We start from the raw sequence: 22,220 nt of genomic DNA on the forward strand, positions 1-22,220 counted from the left end.
AATCCTAGTTCAGCTAAAACTCACGGAACACTACCAGGTTCACTGGTTACCTCCCCAAGGAGACAACAGAGACAAAACCATGGTGCTAAAGGACACCAAGTTCATCTCTTTCCTGGCCAAAATCCTTCCCCTTCATACAAAGGGCTTCTAGTTCAGCGGGCGATGGAAGCCTTGCATCTGCATCAAAAACTCAGCTCCACCATGCATACATGCAAATCCATGTTATGCTTTCTAAAACCTCACAAAATAAACTTAAAGCAGTTTGTGCGAGTAAACAGATTAAAAAGACAGGATGTGGACCAATGTCCATAAAACAGAGGTGGAACACAAACAAATATTTATGAATTTAACCAGAGTAGCTGAACCAAACTTAGAGCAAGTGACTGAACTCTACTGTTGTTGTAAACTCTTTCGCAAAGAGGCTTTAATCCGGGACTGGTAAAGCTGCGTGGAGCGGGAGAGCTGTGGAGGCACTATTGGCAAGGAACTTGGACTAAGACTAGAGTTAGAGTTGATTTTCTCGGTTGGCTAGCCAAAGAAAACATAATTTTGTTTTGGGTCAAACAAGAGATTTTCCTTTAATTTGAGGAAGATTAGAAAACATCCAAATCAAACTTGGAAAAAGTACACGTTTCACAATCCAACTGTTTCATCTGCAGGATGGCGAGGGCTCAGGCTTTTAAATCCAACTTTCTTCCCCTGGCAGGAAAAGCCCTATGGCTGTGAAGCATCCTCCTGTCCCCTCCACACCCAAGAAGGTCCCAAAAGAGCTTTGCCCAGCTCTGGTCGCACTATCAGTGAAGGATGACAACTGCAGAGACAGATCTTTTCTGATTGCATTACCTTCATTTTATTTTAATGAAGAAATTGGACGTCTCTATGAGATACGACAGAAATAACTGCTTAAAGACTCACGTAGGCAGCAAAACTCTTTTGATCGCGAATCAGACAAACAGGATGGAGACCAAAGCTTCCAAGGAAGCCACCCCTAGGAGGGGGTGCAAAATGTTGACTAGGTTGTATTTGTGCTTGCTGGGAGATGCGTTACAGCTTGTGCTTTCATCTGGAGAATTAAAGGCTCCTCGTCCCGGCTGGAAAGCCGGACACGTTTGCAGACTGCAGGGTAAGGGCTGTAGTAAGAGGAGAGCCAGGCGTGTCACTCCATCCCAAAACCTCAGCAGAGGATTTTGTGATCTCTCACCTTGCAAACGCACCCGTTGGCAGGCAGGCACTGGTTTTAAGGGGCGGTAAATGCCTTGGTTCTATTGATCCTCATGAATCATTCATCATACCCTGCATTTTCCTGCTAAAGCTGTTAAAACAGGCACCATTTTGCGTACGTTTGTTTCCAGGCCAGGTCTGTCTGTTATCGGCACGGGAGGATCAGACTTGGAGTCATTCACATACCTCAATGAGGACCCACCTTCCGCTTTTATTCTCAACGCCCGGGCACATGCCATCCCCGAGACCAAAAGGGCTGTAGGTTTTGGATTTTTTTTTCCATGCATCAAGGGTTAAAAACAAGTCTTTGGAGCCCTGCCACACACAACCACTTTCACACGCCAGCAACAAAGATTTAACAGCTTTTTGCCAGAAGGGCTGGCACACTTTCCAGCCAGGAGCCTACTATTCCCAATTACTTAACTCCAGGAGCCTCCCTTCGCTGCCGAATTAGAAACGATGCCCTTCTGAAGCAGATGGTGCCGCTTATACTTTCGTACCAAGTCATTCCCTTTTGCCTTTTGTTATTGCCACCACCCTCGCTTTGCCCGCTGCAGCTATTGGAAAACAATGCTCTCCCTTGAGCTGAGGCCGTTGATATTCGCCAAACAGTTGGAATTCCTACCTCCAGGAAAAGGGAAGAGGCACGGAGAGGCAGATTCCCAAAGGCACTGGGATGGCATGAGGTAGGAGGTATCGCGTTCTCTGCCTCTCCAGTGCCATCGCAGCTGTGCCCATTTCTGGGATGCCTCCCAAGACACATTGGCCACGGGGAGCTGCAGACCCACGGGCAGCTCTGCCTGCTCCAACGCACCCCGTGAAGGAGATGTCCCCGTGGCTTCCGAACTCCCAGTGTCACCTGGTGCTGCTTCTGACCAAGCCACGTCCTCTCCAGAACAGAGGCAGGGGAAAAAAACCGGACAATAGATGTGCCATTAGCAGAACTCGATGCGACTTCTCTCCTTGTTCTACCCAAGACAATGGCACATTGTTGGCAGTTACAGGAACTTCTTTGCACAAAAAGCGGGGAGGAAGCCCACGGTTCAGACAAAGGCAACTGCTCCGGTGCCATAACTGAGGTCCCAGCCCCCGCCAAGAAAATAAAAGCAACCTTTTCAAATTTTCGCTCTTACTTGAATCCAACCTGCTCGGCTGATGAGGGTTTTGCACATCTCACGTGAGGACAATTTTCATCTCTACAATTTCCACAGGGGGTTCTTTTATTTTAGAAATAGCTTTTTATTCGATAAAGAAACATATTCTGCCATTACCGTATCAATTAACCTAAACAGACAGTAGGATGGCTGGGCTTTTGCAAGCAGCCTAGATGATTTCTATTGTAAGAGCAGCACTTGGCACTAAGACCGGCTACCACAATATAAGGCAGCGCCTAAAACCCACACAAAGAGGGAACATCTCCTTTCCAGCCCCAAAATCTTCTACTCCAAGCCTAACAGCCGAGAAGCAAGTCCGTCCACCCAAACCGAGACCCTGCCCAACCTCTCCTCTACCATCTCACCCACCAGCAAACCCTGGCCTACTTGTGTAAGGGGTACCTGATGTGGGAAAGCACGTTTCGTTTTAGGTTTTAACAGCTTTTCAGTTAAATTTGTTGTTTCTGGACGGTGTGAACTCTGCACGTCTCTCCTCCTCAGCCCACTTCTCGCAGGCAGGTCCAGCGATCGCAGCCCAGGCTTTTGGGGTGAGGGGCAGGGTGTTTGCAGAAGCCTTGGCATTAGCAAACGGCTCCAAACCAGGCATGGAGGCAGGAGATTAAGTATCTGCTGCCTGTTACATCTGCCCGAGCTTGGCAGGCGGCCTGGGACAGTCCATTAATGCAGCGGGCTGGGACGGCGGAGAGGAGGATGTGATGGAGAGGGTGTTTAATCGCACACTGTAATCTCCTCACTGTACATCTGTTAGAGGTAGCGGCTCCGTTTCCTCTCGCTGGCCGCCAGGAAGCAGCCGGGATTAACACAAACATGTTTGGGTTCAGGAGGATCCTTTGTTCCCAGGGTCAGCGGTGCGGATACACAGCTTTCTGTGCTCAGGGCCAGCTTGGCTAAGGGCAACCAGTTTGCTTTTGGCACAGGCATCACAATCCTTAAACATCCTTGTTAATTGTCCCTGTACCTGATGAAGGTAGATGGGAGTGTTTTATGGGAACCTACCACCTTCCTCAGCACTTCTACTGGTATTTGCAGTGTATTATACAGTTTTAAGAGACGGCCTAAACTTTTTTTTCCACTCTGCTGCCTACTGAAAATAAATCTCCAAGGTCCAGCCCTTGGTTGGGGTGGGGGGGAACCCAAATAACCGACTTCTCCCTGCCAGCCTCCACGTCCTTTTGGCTACAGCCAGGCTGTCGTATGCGCTGCTGGCAACGTAGATGCACTGGCTTTCCTGGTTCCAACCCAAACAAATGCCACATGGACAAAAACATCAGATGATAGGCACAGATCGCTGACCGACTGCCCACGGCATTCCTGCCTGCCCGCTTCTTCTGTAGGAGTTTACACGAAGCCGTTCACCGGTTGAGCAGAATGCAAAGGGAGGAGGGGAAGCTCGACTTAAACACCAGCAGGGGATGGACGGGACTGTCATCACCGCCCTCCAGCTCTCAGCGGTGGCTCTGAGCGGAGTCCAGCGCTTGCCTTAGCTCTCCATATGCTGGTTAATTAAATCCTTTCGCCGCTGTGCCGTGTGGCTCCCTGTGTCCCCCAGGAAGGGCGAGTTGCTGACTCCAGCGGTCTCTGTCGATGGCACACAGGGGGACACTGGCTGCTGCGCTCCCTGCTCGGAGTGAGAGGGAGGTAAAACATGCCATGTATCCCTTCGGTGCTCGCTGGGACGGAGCCCCGGTGATCGATTCTCTGGTTCTTCCTGCTTTTAGACAGACAATAGCGCAGGCTAACCTCAAACTGGCCAAGTTTTACCCAAAAGCAGATGTGAACGCAATAGTCTTAGAATAGCACCTCGGGGCCAGTCCATACTGCACCGGTTTAATTAAAGGGCTGCAAGTCCCAACCAGACGAGTTAATGGGAAAACAAAGAACCACACAGCCTTCCTTCCCACAAAGTCTCCACTGTCCATAAAGCTGCGCTGCCCTTAACTAAAAATGGATGCAGAAGTAGCTAAATGAATGCAACCTTTAAGCATGGATAAGCTCTCATGAGCAAACTCCTTCAGGGCTGTTTCTGGGATTTCCTATACGTTAAGCTAGAGGATAAAGAGGTTCTAATCCAGTCCGAGACAATCCATTTTGGTGTGAGACCCTCTTTAGAGATATACAAACAGCACAGGGAAGTGGGACCCCAACTCCACAGGTACCCGACCGCCCAGTATGGAGAGTAGTCCTTCCAGCACGAACTGCTGCGGCAGCTCTCCGGTCCCGGAGCTGCCGGCATCGCCGCATGCAACGGGCGAGACAGGCAGCAGGTACCAAATCCAAATGCACAAAATCCACGCAGCGTGGAGGAACCACCGCCGTGCCCGGGATGGGCGAGGGGGCAAGGAGCGAGGGGCCAGGAGGAGCTGGGTGGGTTTGCTGCTGCCCCTCCCCGGGAGCCGGGCTGGGTCCCCCGGCAGGGCTGTTCCCCGGGCAGCGCTGCCGCTCAGCGGCCACCGGCCACACGGCAGCCACGGGCCCGGGGACCCACGGGAGGAGACGAGAGGCTCAGAGAAACCCGGGAAAAACTGAAGTCTCCTCTCCTTAGCACGGCCATGGTTTATTCTAGGTTGCGGGAAGAAATAAAGCAAAGGCACAAGCCTTGGACTAGGCTGTAAGAACATGTCAAGGTGTAAATATAGAGACCTACAAGTGATGGAGAGGTAAAAGCTGGATAAGGAAAACATGCATTGATACCCAGCACCCACCAGCTGGGTTGATTAAAGCTTTTATGGACATCATTACCAAAAACAATGCGCCCAACCAATTCCTCCCGTTTTGCACGTTCGCGTTAAATTGAGCATATTGCACTCCCTCCCCATCTTTAAGAGACTGGAGGTACTCAATGCCCTTTTGCTTCCAGAGATATGCTGGCAGGCCAGTTCCCATGGAGGTTTGGGTCATCTATATTAGAATCTGAGAACCAGAAACACATTGTAACTCCCACCCCACGCTTGCCTGAGTCAGTAGGACTAGCTCATATCGGTAATTTAGAAGTTCCTGAAACACACATACCAAACCAAAGCAAGTTTGTCCCCTCCCCAGAGCTTGACTTTAAAAGGCCAAATCAGCTGCTGGTTTGGGTGCAGTGGTTAGAGACCTACAGAGCAAAAAATATCTGCAGCTTCATGCAAGAAGTGCTGCTCAGCATCACTATCACCCTATGGCTGGTCAGAGGTGGAAAACCCGCTAGCACAAGAAATTGCTCATTGATTTCATCCTCATGTACCACAGTGCAACCAGAGTAAGAGAAACAGCTCTTATTTTGAACTTGTACAGAACTTAGGGGTTTTTTTTATTATTATTTGGGATGTTTTGGAGGAAATATTTTTGTTTCAAAGCTGCTTCCTCTCAAACTCGAGAGATGTGAGGAACATATCAAAAGTTGCAGGCAGCAGGTCAGCACTGGAGTATTTGCATCACGCCTTCATCGCACAAGGATTCCTTCCCCTAAACTGAGAAGTTTCTTATAAAGATAAGGTCTCCGCCCTAAAATAACACTTTTCAGGAAGCAGTCCCCTACCCTGAGCAGACTGATGTCAGACACAGCACCTCTCCAGCTCAGCACGCTGGGAAGTTTGGATACAGCCAGGATGGATCGGCTTCGCGACCTACCCAGAGGTGGCCACCCACCAACCTGAGTCAGCCTGCAGCGCAGGCAGAAGAAACCACCGCTTGGTCACTTCACGAAGGCGGGTTAAACATAGACCTCACACACTAAATCAGTATACCTGAGGTCATATTGCTCCTTCCCAGGGCAGAAAGTTAAGAGAAATTCAGTACATGCTACTGGAAACACATCTGTAGTCGTTACCCAGTTTTTAGGTCTGTTGGGCTGATTGCAGATAATAGCTATATGCCTTCCCAGCCAACGTAAATAATTAAATACTGGCAGCCCAGTTCAAAGCACTCAGCAGCTGACTCTCTTGCCTCTCCCCGCAGTGCAGATTGCCTTACCCCATTCAGCAGAGATCTAAGAGGTGATCCGTTTAATCCTACCAAACACCTCACACAAGTAGGGATGCTGCTTCCAATAGCCGTAACTCTAACTGATGGAATCCAGCAGGGCTAAACAACAGTGGGAGCAACTGTGGAACCGGCGGAAACAATAGAGACCTTAGGAGAGGAAAGAATTTAGATTTCAGCGATTTTTAAAGGATAACTCTGGAAGGTTATTCAAGGGGTTGCACCCACCAACATCAAAAAGGTTAAGGTGTAACAAAAGCAAGATATCTCATTTGCAGAGGTACCTGCTAACGATGCATTGTAAGACCGAGAGGAGGAACCATTACCGAAGTTAATTTTGAAACTTCCCTCTTACACCACCACATGATAAACAAATCCCCCCCCCAACACCCCACCCCAGACACAAGTCCCTCCCCAGGGCTTTGGGTGGCAGGAACTGGAGAAAGCCTCCTCCAGGTCTGCCCTGTTTTTCTTGTGGTTCTCTCTCCCCCTACCGTTTCCCAGATTTTATTGTCTTATGGAAGGATCACAGGAGGAGCTCGGTTACAGATGTCCTCTCCTCCATCAACAGTTTATGTAACACACCTACGACCACTTTTAATGAGGCTCTGCAATATGGCAATTTTGACGGTAATTTAGCAGCATTAAGACACTTCATTTGCAATTTAGAGCCTTTTTAATCATACTCTCTACCTACACCAGAAGTTAACATTTCCAGGTCATTATAACACCAGTAAGGGATGGAAAAGGTAAACTATCTCAGCGGAGCAGCTATGCTGGAAAATAGCTTTAATCTAGGTACAAATACACCCGCAGAAACTGGGCAAGTACAGTTTGCTTTGCCACCGAAATTAAACCCAAAGGAGGGGAAAATCCCAAAGTAAGGTGCTCCTAGCTTTAAACTGGCCATAGCAAACAAAAAATAAATAATAAAAAAAAAACCACGTTGGGGAAAATGGCAAGGATAAAGAGAAATGAAAGCAAAGTGATACCTGGTCTCCTTGAAATCTCGTAAGTTCAGATGATTTATTGTTTCAATGCCTACGTGGTACAGAGTTACCTCTTACCTGCTGCTCCCCAGGAGAGCTCTGTGCAAGTAAGAGGACAGCGAGAGGACGAACTTTGCAGGCCCCGAACCGAGCCAGACAGCGCGAGAGCCACAGCGGCCAGCCTTGTAACCACGGCATTTACAGCTGTAGTATTTACGGCAGATAGACTGGAAACGGCCTTCTGAACTGCTAACCTCCATCTTCCAAATTCACCAACGTGACAGTGAGTCATCTGCAGCTCATTTGCTACGCTAAAATAAGCTAATGGTAAAACGAAAGCCGGCCGCCTGTATCAGCAGCCTGATGAAACTTCCCATCAAGAAGGAGCACTGCAAGAGATGTTAAAAAGCCAAAACCACTCCGAAGCGCAGTGCGACGGAATAGTTTACACCTGAAGCTCCACCACGGACATGCACTGGATTTCCTCCCGCACCACAAAAGCTGTTCGGATGCCTGTTCAAAATAATAAAAAAAATAAAAAATAATGAAATGGTAACAAGCAAATGAGTATGCGCCACCAAAAAACCGCAGTACTGAAAACTAATCAGGGAAATAGACGTGCCCACAACTCAACGATTCCTCTTTCAGAGCCCTCAGATGACATTTCCATTCCCTCCCGTATCTAAAGCACCCATGAACCCAGCCTAACACCAACTAGGCCTGGGTTTCTGTTTGGTGCAGAGGTGGCAAGAAGCCTCAAAACTGCAATTTGGGGACGGTTTTTCAAGCCCTGCTAAGGCTGTTCAGCCTTGCAGCTTCAGTAGGTAAGACGTGCCTCCCCTGGGCTGCAGGGAGCAGAGGGAGACTGGGAAGGAGATTCGGTGAGACAAGTGATGTCCAAAACCATCGGGCACAGGCTGCAGTGCTCAGAAGTGTTTCTTACCCAAAGCACACCTTGCAATGGAGGAAAACACTGGCTTCGGTCCTTGCCAGGTGGATGCTGTCACATGCCTGCAGGTCACTGCACCACCACCAGGTGAATGAAGGGAGGCATTTTGCAGGCAGGACCATACCAGCCTGGAGGCTTTGGAATAACAGGAATGCCCAACACACCCCCTGCAAACCCACCGGCCCTGGCAAGGAGCATGGCAGAGGGGATACAGCGATCCGAAGCCAGAAGCCACCGTGCAAAGCGGCTGCTTACCCCCAGCGCAGCCTAATCTTGACCAAAGCCGATCAGCCGCCTTAACCCCCCAGGGAGGACGGGCAGGATAGGAACAGAGGTGCTGCAGTATCCTGCCAAACAAGGGTTAACTCAGGACACATTTGTCTTCTAATTAGAAGAGTTGTTTAATCTGTAATTTAATTTTCATTTAAGTCACATGATCCCTTTCAATTAACTTTTTTTTTTTTTTAAAACAGTCACAGAAAAATCTGGGGCTTGGAAACACTTTGGAATAAGAGGAAGACCACCTCGGATCTGCGGACGTTGAAGCTAAACTGAGTTAGCAATTCCAAGGGGAGCCTCTCCATCCGCACCAGCTCTGAAACAAAAGCTGGTAACCCAGCGAGACAGGGTCGCTTCTGCACAATCACGTGAGACCAGGCAAGAGGCAGGGAAAATGAGACCAAACCCAATGCCTTGAACCCTGAAATGTTTGCGAGGTCCCGGCGCCACGCAGAAGGCAGCCCATCGCAACAGAAGTGAGACGGGAAGAGCACGCTGCAACCCTCGGCATTGTGAAATCCCAAGACAAGCAGTTCCCTTTCTGTTACGCTTACAAACGCTGATCAGAAAGACCAGTTCCCCTCTTCTCCCCCTGCTTCAGTGCCCAACAAGTTGAATTAAGTGCACTGTTCAACTACTTGCATGGCATGACTTGTCTACGAACCAAGATTTTGCAAGCCTGTTTTCTGTAAAAGCCAAAAAAATAAAATAAAATTAAAAAAAGCACAAGCCACCTCATCTCCAGGGATCCCTTTGAGACCCTTCTCAGTTGCCCAGAGAAGCTGTGGCTGCCCCATCCCTGGAGGGGTTCAAGGCCAGGTTGGATGGGGCTTGGAGCAACCTGGGCTGGTGGAAGGTGTCCCTGCCCAGGGCAGGGGGTGGAACGAGATGATCTTTAAGGTCCCTTCCAACCCAAACCATTCTGTGATTCTGCCACGACCCAACCACAACTTCAAAACAAACCAGAGTATTTCACATTGTATCGCTGGCATCAGTTTTTGAGGGGAGAATCCTGGCTGGTTCAGGAGAAGGAAAATCATCCTACCACCCTGGGCCACTGAGAAATGCAGCTCCTGTTGCAAGGTGAGGGTCCACTGGTCACCTTTACTGCACACTGATCATCTCCCTCCTCCTACACTCATACAGTAAGAAATAAATTAGAAGAACTGCAAGTAGGGAGTGCTTTGGTATGGCTGAGTGTAGGTAAGGATCACGACTGGTGCTTTGGGGTCACCTTATCAAAAGGATGGATTATTAAGTTAAGCTGTACATGCAGTTCCTCCAAAAGGATTAAGTTCGATACCCTCAGAGGGGTACGAACCACAGAAAAGTACAGAGTGTGTGATACCAAAAGATTAAATCAACAATTTTGGCAGCACAAGTGAAGCATTTAGAAACAGGGCTGGTTTCAGCCATTTCCCCAGCCTCAGAGCAGCTTCCTGTTCTCATTTTCCTGGGACGTCTATTGTAAAGACAAGGAGAGGAAGGAAAAAAAAAAAGTGATAACAAACACACCATCGTTAAGAGTCAAAGAATATGCGGATGCTACTGAAAACCACTTCCAAACAGCTTCCCCAGCACATGGGGAAACATTTAGCTCCTACTGACCAGTTGGTAACCCCAGGGAAGAGGCTGTCCATGTCAGCAAAACCTCCTGCTCTTCCTATAATCAACCGCCAAGGAATGGAGACCTTTGAAACACTGCTCTCCAAAAAAGAAGCCCCAATCATACACCCGCAAGTGGAAGCAGTGATGATCTGGCGAGGGGCAGCTAGAATTAAACACGAGATCCGTAACGTATTGAGATGGTTGGCGTGAGCCCACGTCCACCGCGCTCACTTCTACTGTCTCATTCTTTTGTTCAAAGGTAGAAGTAGGGAAGTAACAACCAGCTGGACCAGGGTAAGAACGGCCTTTCAGCTGCCTGACAGGGAAAAGAACAGGAGAGCCCATAAATGAACCATTTTGCTTAGGCCAGCGGCTACTGGAAGCCAAGGTGGCTTTTGGACAGTCCTGGGAACATCACAACACACTCTCCTAACCAGTTACTCTTTTTTTCCCCCCGCTCTTAATTTCAGAGCTCAAGTGCTGAATAAGAACCAAAACTAAAAAGTGTCAGCCAACAAGTTTTGCAGGGGAGAAACACGAGCTGTACCACTTAAAAAATGGAGCAGTTTAACTGATTGCCAAACGAGGCATTTGCATTAACGTCGTGAAACAGGATATGAAGCACTTTGTAGCAAGAAACAGGAGATTCACTTTATTAGAAAAATACTTTTAAGGCTCAAATTCATCGAACCATTTGTAGCCACGGATGATTTGTAAAAGACATTATTGGCTGACAGAGTTGGCTTTTGGCTGACCAACACCACGGGCAATTACCACCCAGAGGGACATTACCTGTTCTCAGCTAATGAGCGAATCCCGTGCCAAGCCTCAGGCACAAAGACCACGTTAACTGCTGTGGAAAATGGCTCTTTGGGGTCCAGAAGAAAAACTATTCTGAGACACCTATAAGAGGCTGAGACATTTTGAAGGACTGAAGGTGACTGTCAAAAAGAAGCAGGTATTGTTCAATCAGAGTTACCTAGACTCAATCAGACTATCTCAAAACCATCCCGGGTTTGGACCAGATCAACTTCTCCCCACGAAATTAAGGAGAGTCACAATTCCTAATCGCCGTCTTAAGCAACAGGATTGAAGACCTAAGGCGCCCCTGAAGCAAACAAAACCAGCACCTCCGGGTAGATGTTGTAACTTGGTTTATTTTAGCCTAGAATTTACTATGTCGCAAATCACATCCCCACCCATTTGGAGCTGGTAAGACCAGCCCCTTCCCCCTGCCCGACTTCTCGCTTCCACTTCTGACCCAGGATTTTATTGCAAAGGGAAACCAGCGTTATTGGCCTTAAAAGGAAAAGACCCATCTGTCACATTTCTGCGGAGGGGAGTCAACGAAGAGGAACTTCAGCGACTTCCTTAAAACTCCGGAAACACCAGAGGCCACCGCCGTCCCCCCTGTAAGGATTAAAGGGTTTTTCCTCCCGTTTCCGCCAGGGATGCACATGGGCAACGAGGGCAGACTGTGGAGGAGCACAGATGTCTCGTTTTAAAGAGACAAAAAGGGAGGGAAATCAAAAAAAGACAGCGGCAAACAGGCAGGGTCGGGCATCCTTCTGTGAGCTCAGCCCCGGGCTTCCATCCGTGGCCCGGAAAGTCTCCACGGGGGCGTTGCAGATGCACGATGCATCGTTGCACCAGGAGACCCCAATCTGCTCCTTTCCAAGCCACCCCACCTACGCATCTACTGGAAAACAATGCTTAATAAGCTGAGAATTTAATTTAAATCAGGAACGCATTTGGCCTTTTAGTTAGGGCATGTTTATGTCTGCTTAACAAACCCCTAAGTTTCTTCCATCAGGTATTATTCCCAATTCCTGAGCAGAAATGATCAAAAAAAAAAAAAAAAAGAGCAGTCAGAAGCTATTTCATTCAGGAACAGCAACTTTTCTCTTACGCTTTTTTCTTTTTTTAAATGAAAAAGTATTCACTTACCTTTACACCAAGATGAAGGCCAAACTCTCTTACCTTTACACCAAGATGAAGGCCAAAAGGTCCTGCACTTAAAACCCCTCGCTGGTTGCCATCAGCACTTTACACCTTGCATTTCAGATGCACCACCGCCAAAAGCTGACAGGACAATTTCATTTTTCTTTGGCGCCGGTTTCACTTTCAGAATCACATAAAACAATGCAGCAGTATTGGGTGGAAACCACAAATCTGATTACGACTCCAGAAGTAAAAATGAACCCGAGTTTCAGTTTGTCAAGTCTTATTATGGGAGATAATGTCTGCACAACTCCATTTGGGGAGAAAAGACAGCGTGGGGCACATTAAGATCCCAAGACATCATCTATTGTAGCTTTCTGGGCGGAGGTCGCTATTACTGAGGAAACTACATAGTTGGAGCTTTATGTTAAAACGGCTTTTTAGAGAAAGTCAAACAATCACCGCTTTGTACTCGCAACGTCTCCAAGTTTCTTCCCTACCGTGGTCCCCACACGCCCGACTCCGGTGCATCCTCCCTCCCCAGCGCCAGCCTCTCAAACCAGAAGACGTTCAGCAAGAAGGGAGCCAGACAACACTACAGGACCTGTGTCCTTCCCCTTTATACCGAAGGAAATATTGCTCTGTCCCACACCAGGCCGTAGGACAAGCTGCTTCACTCTGTGCAGCTCCCGAACATCAACAATTGCTCTCCAGCCTAATTGCCACCAGCACAGCACCCAAGAGCACTTCCAGTATTTATTTTCAATCTCATTTAGCCTTCTTCAGGCACGTAAGCTTAACCTTTGGTAACACACACGCTGCAACTGAGCACCTCTGGGAAATGCTTTGGTGTGGCGGGTTGGATTCTGCCCGGCAGCCAGAGCGAGCAGCTCTTGAGACCCTCAACCCTTTCCCCCATTTTTTAATATATAAACATTACTGCTTGACTTTTCAGGAGTGCAAAGAGGATATACTATAACAGAAAACCCACAAAAGCTTCACTTTTTGGTTTTGGCCACCAATCCGGAACCTCTCCGTTGGAAGAGCAGCTTTACAGAACAAACCTGAAAAACACCCCATCTTATGGAAGAGTCTCGTTATAGGACAGGTGAACAGAAAAAAAAGTTACCCTCCCCAAGACACAATAAAACACCAAAACTGAATAGAGATCAGATAGACATCACACAGCTTCAGGCTGCAAGGTTTCTTTGGGCGTATTGTTCGAGCCATATTCCTCTTAAATCAGATCTTCACTGCCCACTAAGTGTTTGGCCGGGTGTGGGTCCCACTGCTAAACCTGGCGCTGATGTCCCCTTGTAAGGACGCCGGGGGCTGTCTCACCTACTCCAACCAGTCCCAAAGCCAATTGATTTTATGAAGTAAAATCCTTAGCACACTCGGGGCGGGGGGGGGGAAGAATGAAGAAAAAAAAAAAGTGCTGGTACAGTACCTCATTTTACTGTTTTCAGATGCAAAACCTCACAAAACTTTTTTGACACGAGGCTGCTAAAAATAACTCCTCCTTAAAATGTCCTGTTATTTTTATACAGTCACAAGAATCACTGGATTGCTTCTAATTATCTCATCCTTCCTTGGAATTTCTATTTGTGCTTAACAAGACACAACAGGCTGTCACACCAGTGCAATCACCGCACATCTTGAATTACAGGCAACTGGATAAGTTTAGTTTCTCCTCGTGAACAATTTTGGGAGAACGACAGTTAAAAAAGAGCCTGTTTTACTGTGGTCTTTGAAGTCTATGTTAAAAAGGGACAAGCTTTCAGCTAGGCGCCAGGTCAAAGCAGAAACAGATCTTACTCTGGCCACGCTTGAAAACAAAACTGCTCTCTAACAAGGATTCACAGCAGGATTAAAAACGTTCCACCTAAACAGGATCAACAAGGAGATTCCTAAAAAGGCCCTAGAGCAGGACAAGGTCTATTGGACTTCAGCATCTTTCCTGTAAATACATCCTTACCGCTTCTGGCTGCCAGGGGACATTTACTTTCCCCCAGACAGTGGCAAGACGGAGGAATCTGCTCTAGGCACAACAGAAATATAAATAGTTGGCCATCTGCACCGCGCCTGACGTACCAGACTGGCAGCTGTATCTTCACTGGTAAGCACGCTATCAGCGCGCGGTCCCCGCTCTCCCAGTATCTCCCATGGTGCGAGTCAGCAGCCAGCTATTACTGGAACCCATTACTGCACGTCCAAATATTTGCATGGAAAACTTGCTGGACGCTTACTCATAGGATGCCTGGCTCCTGCACGATCTTCTTCATGCTCCCTCAACACCCCAAGGGGAAGAGCGTTTCCAGAATTAGCACCTCCAGCCCCACGTTTTTCTAGCAAGCTGCATCAACTTGAAGCTAGAATTCACACCATATTTCAACTCCTATTATTTTACATGACTTTTTTTTCCCCGCCCCCCTCCTTTGAAAAACGTGATGCTTTTCTCTGAAAAGTCATCCGTTGCAATTTGTATTGTCATGGCAACACAACTCCCTCCCCTGCCCCAAACCCCATCCCCGAGTCCCATTGTGTGCGTTACCAGCCGGGCAGGCAGCAGGCTGCATACAGATGAACGGAGCCTCTCAAAGTGGTCTCAGGCCTCCTCTCCCCAGAGCTGTACAGACACAGCTATAACAGTGGTTGTAGCTGCAACAGGAGAAGGGACGGAGTCTTCCTAAGTCAAATTTCCCTATTCAGACAATGAAATCAGCTTTATTCCTACAAGGCATTTTTGCAGTATGTACAACTGTACTGGTTAAAATGAAGACAGCAGGTTCATAACCAGTTGGAGCAATACAAGGAAAAAAAATAAATATTTCGAGCAGGTGTAAGAGGGTTTTGCTAAGGCAGCTTGGACATACTGGTAAAGAACAAGGAGAAGATCGCTCCACAAAGGAGCACGCTCAAAGAACAGGGCTCTGGAGCCCTCTTATGGCAGCTTGCTCTCAGCTTCCTCGGAGCATAATCCCACGGATGCCTCGTGTAGACAAGGATGCGATGCCATTGCGATAGGGTGGGGAAAGAACATCATCTATCTAGGACTGAGCTTTGATAACACAAACGTTAAAAACCCACACTTCCAGCTACTTGACTGCTCCTGATGAGCGTGCAAAGCCTGGACAACCCCCACGTTTAGAGAGGGCGACAGAAGACAGTGAGACCAACCGCCTCCGAAGCCGAAGTGTTGCTTTAGCAATAGAAAAGCACAAGGGTTGCTAAGGAAATTACTAAATCTGCTGCTTCAGGGCTAACAACTGCTCCATAGGGATTGTCAGGCTGCCCAGTGCCAGGCAAGGAGGCCAGATTGGTTTCATACCAATCCTTTCTTGACTTCTCCAGGACAGTAAGGTCCGACAGAGCCACAGAGCTCAGTTATCGACAGGTGAAAATCTCTGCCCTGCAGACGCTCTGGGAGCACACGGCGAGGAGGCGGCTCGCTGCTAGCGGGGAAGGGCACAGCTGCTGGGCTCCGAAGGGGTTACAAAGACTGAACAGCAGGGAAATATTTATGGAGGAAAGATGCTGAGCTGTGCATGTTTCCCAGGCTGGAGATGGTTTTAATTTACCTCTTGCAAAGGCTGTGATTATTCGCTGCTGGTTTTTGTTGAAAGGAACTATTTCAAGGCTCACTTGCTCCCTCTGGTGTCACGGCTCTGCAGCTGATGAAGAATAAAACGCCCCAAACCCTCACAAACTACAAGGAATCCTGCTTTTTTTCCCCTCTGGTAAAGAGGGCTCAATATTTATAAGCATTAGCGATTACGACAGCCTCACCGGGCACAAAGCATTCTTTGACTATAGCACAGTAACAACATTACAAATATCTCCTAGAGTTTAGAGCTACAGCTAGAAAGAGTCTCCTCCTCTTCTTCCAGCTCTCCCATTTGGAGACTGGTCTCTGCCCAGCTTTACCTGAACTGCAGCACCCACCGCGCTCCTCACTACGTTTTCCTCGGCAGCAGCCCGAGTGCACGGTTCTCGTCAGTGTTGACAGGCTGCTATTAAAATCTTAGTTTAGATGTTTTTATGAGCACAGGGATTTTAAAACTAGCAAAGTATCCTCACCGTTAGCTAGGCTGGAGTCTGGCTCCCGATCATCTTGGGACTAGCTGTACTCTGGGGGAGGAAGCCGAACCTCGTTAGCCCTCTCCTGTCACTCCCCAAACTCCAGAAACCTGCACAGCCTCACAGACAAAAAGGAACCCATCTTCACCATGATCAAAACTATCGCTTCCCAACCAACACCGCCTCCCCAGGCGTTTACTAGATGCCACCTTGCTCTTCTGCTTCTTTCTTCCAGCTTCAAGCTGCTCCTCCTCTGCTTTGCCTTTATGTTTCTTCTCCTTTCTCTCATTACCGAGTTGCTGTACGATGCTGCTAGAGCACTGAGGGCAACTAAGATGCTGGTCCTTGTCCCTGTTTTTCCCTTTGGGAGGCGCAGCTGCTCCTCTCTCCATCCCCACCTGGGGGATGCTCCACATGGAGAATACCCAGCGCCTGCGTCCCCCCGCCTGCACCCTCACTAACGCCCTGTGTCCCCCCCTGCACCCTCACCAATGCCACAGCGGCATCGGTGCTTCCCCCAGCTGGCAGCAGCTTCCCAGCCTGGCAAAATCCCTTCTCAGCCCATGCCAGCAAGGTTTCAAAGCTCTCCTCATAAACCATCTACCCCACTTCACATTCTCGGATTAATACGTACCTTGAAGGGAACCATAAATATTTGCCTGGATTTTCTGTTAATCTTGCTATGACATAGCTATTAGGATTACTGGAGTGCGGGTTGATAAGCAATGGGGTGGAGAGCTGGAGTGTTTCAGGAGATGACAGTAACATCTCGCTGTATTTTACTGATGCGGATGCCTTGGTGACCTGCGCTAATCCACTTGGAAAATTACTATGAGGGAATAAAAAGTCTTAAAATATGAAGTGGGAGGTGGAGTGCTGCGAAGAGGAGTTTATTTCCAGACCAGACTTTTCTAAGTATATGCATAAACATCTGTATTCAACACTAAGTGGAGAGTCACAAACAAAGGCGCAGAGAAGAACCCAGAGCAGGACCTTCCCACACGTCCACATCCACGTGCACGGGTTCACTTGCAGGAGAAATCAAGAAATCCTAGTTTACAGCATAACCTTTTGCTGAGTATACATGGACAGAAATTACTACCTTCAGCCTGGAACAACAGCCGTTTAACAAAGCACTGTGACAAAATGAAGGTTGTGTTGCAGAGTTCATAGAACCATAGAATGATTTGGGTTGGAAGGGACCCTAAAGATCATCTAGTTCTATCCCCCTGCCGTGGGCAGGGGCACCTCCCACTAGACCAGGCCGCTCAAAGCCCCATCCAACCTGGCCTCCAGGGATGGGGCAGCCACAGCTTCTCTAGGCAACGTTCAGGCCACAAGTGAAGTTTTAGACACAGCGATTACCTACAGCCCTTTTCATACAGATCTCTTACTCCTGATTATCGAGACAGCGCTAATTTTCTCCACCAGCAAAATTAGCGTGACCCACCGTGGTGTCACTAGAAGTCCATCTCGACCTGTGTTGTTTCCAGCATAGGAAGGAGGAGGGCAGGTAGGAAGCACCTTACAGACAGGGTAATGCTGCTCCGTGTGGGACAGGAGCTTTCTGCGCCATCAGTGGTACTTCGTCTAATGGCCCTCTGTAAATTTTTCTTCTTTGAATCACACATGTGCCAAGGTTGTCTCTCCCCCGGTAGTGCTAATTAACACAGCACACGATCCCCGGGGGAGCATTACCTATTGAATGCAGGCTACGACTCCTCGCAGTTCTTCGGCCCCTTGGCTGTTGGCCAGCCACGTCTGTTCACACCTCGGCTGGCTCAGCCTGGACAACCCAGCTGAATCACAGCTTGAGATGGTGGGGCTACGGATTGTAGCAACAAAGTTAAAGCGACAGACTTCAACCCAGAACACAGCCAAACGTGACCATTAAAGTAGGGGGTCCTACAAAAGCATCCATTCCCTATATCAAAAATTCCATTTACAACTAAGTCTACAATCTCCCCCCCTTCCTCCTTCTCAATCAAGATATCCAACCGGATCCAAAAGCTCCAAGCTGACTCAAACCACAGTCAGCTTTGCCTTTTAGACTTTTAATACTATCCTATCGCTACCTTTTACATTTGTTACATGCATCTCTGAAGACGTACGTTTACAGACTCATCAAGCAATCTCATAACATTTCTCTTTAAAGAGTTAGCTTTAACGTCTTACCGTAAAGCAGGATTTCTAGACTGCAGAGAATACTTTAAACTTTTTCTAAGGGTCTTCTAGCTTCCTGTCATTCTTGACTAAGAATCAGAAGAAAACACTTAGTGTTATTGATGCCATAATATAAAGAAAATAAGACCTTTCTCCAACTCTACATGCCCCAGCACGCAAGTCCAAGGACTACAGCAGCTTTCCTAGCAATTGCATTGAGTGCTTTCACTTCTCCATGGTGATGTGGGGTACTCAGAAGAACTATCCAGTCCAAATTTTAAGGACAGCATCTACCATCAAGCCCGTAGAAAGCAGCGAGAAGGCCCACCGACACTCCAGGCATAAACCAGAGGCACGCTGAACAGAAAGGGATCTGGGACAACACGTGCATACAGATCACGGGAATTTTGCATCTTCCTGACCAGCAGTTGTACTGAGTCCATGTGGGAGACAAGTCAGAGGACCTCTGTCTGTTGTGGTACAGCTGTGCAGTTGCACAACTCATTACACACAAGAAGAGTCCACCCCATGGGCTGAGTAAATACCTTTCAGTTTTACATAGTCAAATCAGCCAGGCCAGCCTTTCCCCCACACCCTCCAACTCCCCAGCGCCTTTGGGCTCCTCGGGGCCGGGGCTGTTTATCCAGTCTCACAGACAATGAAAAAATTAGAGAAAGGGCGTAAAGGGACAGCGGGGATGTTAGACACGCTAACATCAACACTCGCTTCTGGAGATACTTTCTGGATACTGGAGATGACAGATATCCATTTCTATTAAAAAAAAAAAGATGAAGAATAACCCTTGATTTCAAAGTCTCAGCCATGGCAACTTGCTACATATAAACGGATGCAGGCGAAGGATAACATGTCTCTTATTCAGCAGCTACTTCACTCTTGTTTAACTTTCAGAGCTCACAGGAGGGAACAGAAAAGCTAACAGCTACGGCTAATGCACAGCAGCTTTTGCCTGATCAGGTCAGCTCATTCCTCACCCCGGCTCCGCTCGCAGATGGACTTTAAGGCTGCCCCTTGCAGGGACAGAAATTCCAGCCAAGCGCAATTTGGGAAAGCACATACGCTTTTACACATACGGCCACGCACAGCTATCGCTTGCCAGTCATCTTCCTCTGGCACGAGTCTCCCACGTTAGGACTGAGATAAATTAAAAAAAATAGCAGTATAAAACCAGCTATCTACTTATGGAGGTGGAGCATACGGAAGGCCATTTCAAGTGTCACAGCAATACATAAGAGTTCAAATTTCAGATGAGGAACCTGATCCGTGTGTTTGGCAAGTACCTGGGGCTTGTACCTGGTCCTTAGGGGATCACCTGCATTTCTCCATACGATCATCGCTTTTCCTTATTTGCACACATTGAGTTCACAGTGCTTGGACAAGGAAAAGGAAAGTAAATATAATTATACATAAGGCACTGCCTTTCGACCGGCCACCTTAAGTGCAACGCTTGTTTTTTTAGACCAGGGGTCAGCTTTGACTAGGTAAAGGGTGCTTTGCTTCTAGAAGACCAGCTCAAAACAGCTGTGTTAAGTCTCCTATGCAGAACATGGTTTAGTCTGGCAGATGGAGATGCTAAGTAAAACTCATTAATCTGTTATCACTTTCACCCACCCACAAAAATCCCAGTGGTCTGAAGTCATGGTTTTCTGACACAAATCTAGAAATCTATAGCTTGTACAACAGCTGCAACCAGAATGAAGTTCCAGGAGGGAAAAAAATGCTTCATTTAATTACATGGGTAGGTCAGAATTATTCAAGACAAGGATCTCTTACAGTAAACCAAAGTGGCCTCTGAAAGTATCTGTGAGCTTGTTAGTGGTACAAAACTGGAAAAGTTACCTAATGACCCCCGCAAAGCGCCTGTTCTTCGCTCCGCACACCTGAAATACACCACAAAGGGCTAAAGCCACAGGAAACCAATATACTCCAAAAAGAAGCTTTTCTTAAAAAATACCCCAGGTTTCACATGCAGACAGAACAGCTACAAAAACAACTCTCGCTCACATAACCTCATCTCGTTATCCTCTACCCTAAACACGGGAACGGCAAGGACCAAGGCTGAAAAACAACAACGATAAAGCCGAGAAGCTGGCAAGTCGTTATTCCGAGCTGGCTGGTGTTGTGCCTGTCTCCATATCTAGAAAGGTTCAATGCTTTCATTCCGGGAGGCCAAGAGAAACTAAATATAGTAGCAGGCTACCAGCAAACACACTAACTGGCACGGCTTCCAGCTACCTGGAAGAGCCATCCCTCTCTTCGCAGGCCACTCCGATAGCTGCAATCCTTTCCCTTCTTTGGGGAGAACGTGCCATAAGGAGGCACTTTCGGGTTTTACTTACATGGATAATTGCATACACAAACTTTAGGATGGAGGTAATGCAGTAACACCACCGATACTCCTCTCTCGCCCCACTTGGGACGGGGGGGGGATCAGCTGGCTCTTTCAGATTGTTTTTTTTATTAAGCCTGACATCCGCTAGCAAACAGGAGGTAGCATCCTCGTTTCACGTGCCAGGAGCCAAGGCAAGGTCTCATACAGCAACTGCCTCTTCGCAGAGCAGAGACACCATCCAAGAGCATCTGCTTTGTTTTAACCTCCGCCATTTAAGGAGGGCCCAGAAAGGGGGGGGGGGGAGGTGGGGGGAAGAAAAACCAAACCAAAACCCCCTTCTAGCTGCAGACTGGCTTTGTTGGTTTGTATGAGGCTGGATCTTGTGGCGAGGCTTTTCAATACAGAAAAGGCCTTGGGGAAAGATGTTCACCTCTCGACTTCTGAATGGCATCTCTGCCACTAACAGCCCACGGATATTGTGTTTTGAGCAGCAATCCTGAAGACAGACCCCAATTTCGACCCCGCTTTGAGATTTAGCTTAAAGGCATGCACGCTCCCAACACAAAAAATGAGGTCAAAGAAGCTTCTTTTGAAAAAATAAATAGAGCAATAAAACATTCTTTCAGATTAGCTTCACAGAGGATAAATCACTGAACAAATACAACCATCTTATCTTGTTGGCAAATGGTACATTACAGTGTCCAGCTTTACGGGAAATATGTTGGTTGGTCTGGAGAGCAAACTGACTTTTCATTGTCTAGAAAAATGCCTTTTTTTTTTTTTTTTTTTTTTTTTTAAACAAGATTTGTTTGTTTTTAAGAAAACCATATGATCTCTAAGCAGTGCCAAGCCTGCTTTGCCTCCTGCCTCTCGATGCTTTGCTGGATGCCTCAGGACTTCCTAGCAACCTCGCGGCAGAAACACGATCCATCTCCTTTCACCAGAAGGAAAACTTGTTTAAAACAAGATTCCAGCTGCCCTCCTGCCATTCCCATACGGGAGGGACGCAGTAGCCATGGGACCCCGCAAATGGCAGGGGGAAGGCAGGGAAGCCGGCAGGGCTTTCCCAACCTATGGAGGTAACGCTTTCCCCAAACCCTCCGTTCTCAGCCTCTATTCAGTCCCTTCTAAAGTCAATCACAAGAACCCGGCGAGGAACTCAGCCACCAAAGAGCTAATAGGTGGTTACAGAAACGTTGCTGGCCACGGGATGCAGCAGCAGCTATGCCTGTTCAGTATTTTGGCACTGATTTATGACAAGTGTACTTGCCTTTCCATTAGCCGCGGCTTTCTGGGTTGACCCCTCGGCTCGGAGAGGCAGACTCGCCATTAAACTCCCATCAGCTTTCCGTACCGCTGACCTCATCCCCAAAACTCGCAGCGATGTTTTACATCAGCCGGGGCCGACGCATTCCATTAATGCTCCCCTGACTCGGGGAAACATCTGCTCTGTTTACACTGGTAGCAGCACAGAGACCACTTAAAGCATCACCTCTGCTCCCCGA

The 22,220-nt window shown here is 48.0% G+C and overlaps 1 protein-coding gene across 3 annotated transcripts in view; it reads right to left on the reverse strand.

Annotated features, from left to right (window-relative positions):
* Nucleotides 1–22,220, reverse strand: part of RNF216 (ring finger protein 216) — an 82,760-nt gene that overhangs the window by 16,466 nt on the left and 44,074 nt on the right. The gene's annotated exons all lie outside the window — the stretch shown is intronic.

The sequence above is a fragment of the Rissa tridactyla genome, chromosome 8, assembly GCF_028500815.1.
Source record: "Rissa tridactyla isolate bRisTri1 chromosome 8, bRisTri1.patW.cur.20221130, whole genome shotgun sequence".
Lineage (NCBI taxonomy): Eukaryota > Metazoa > Chordata > Aves > Charadriiformes > Laridae > Rissa > Rissa tridactyla.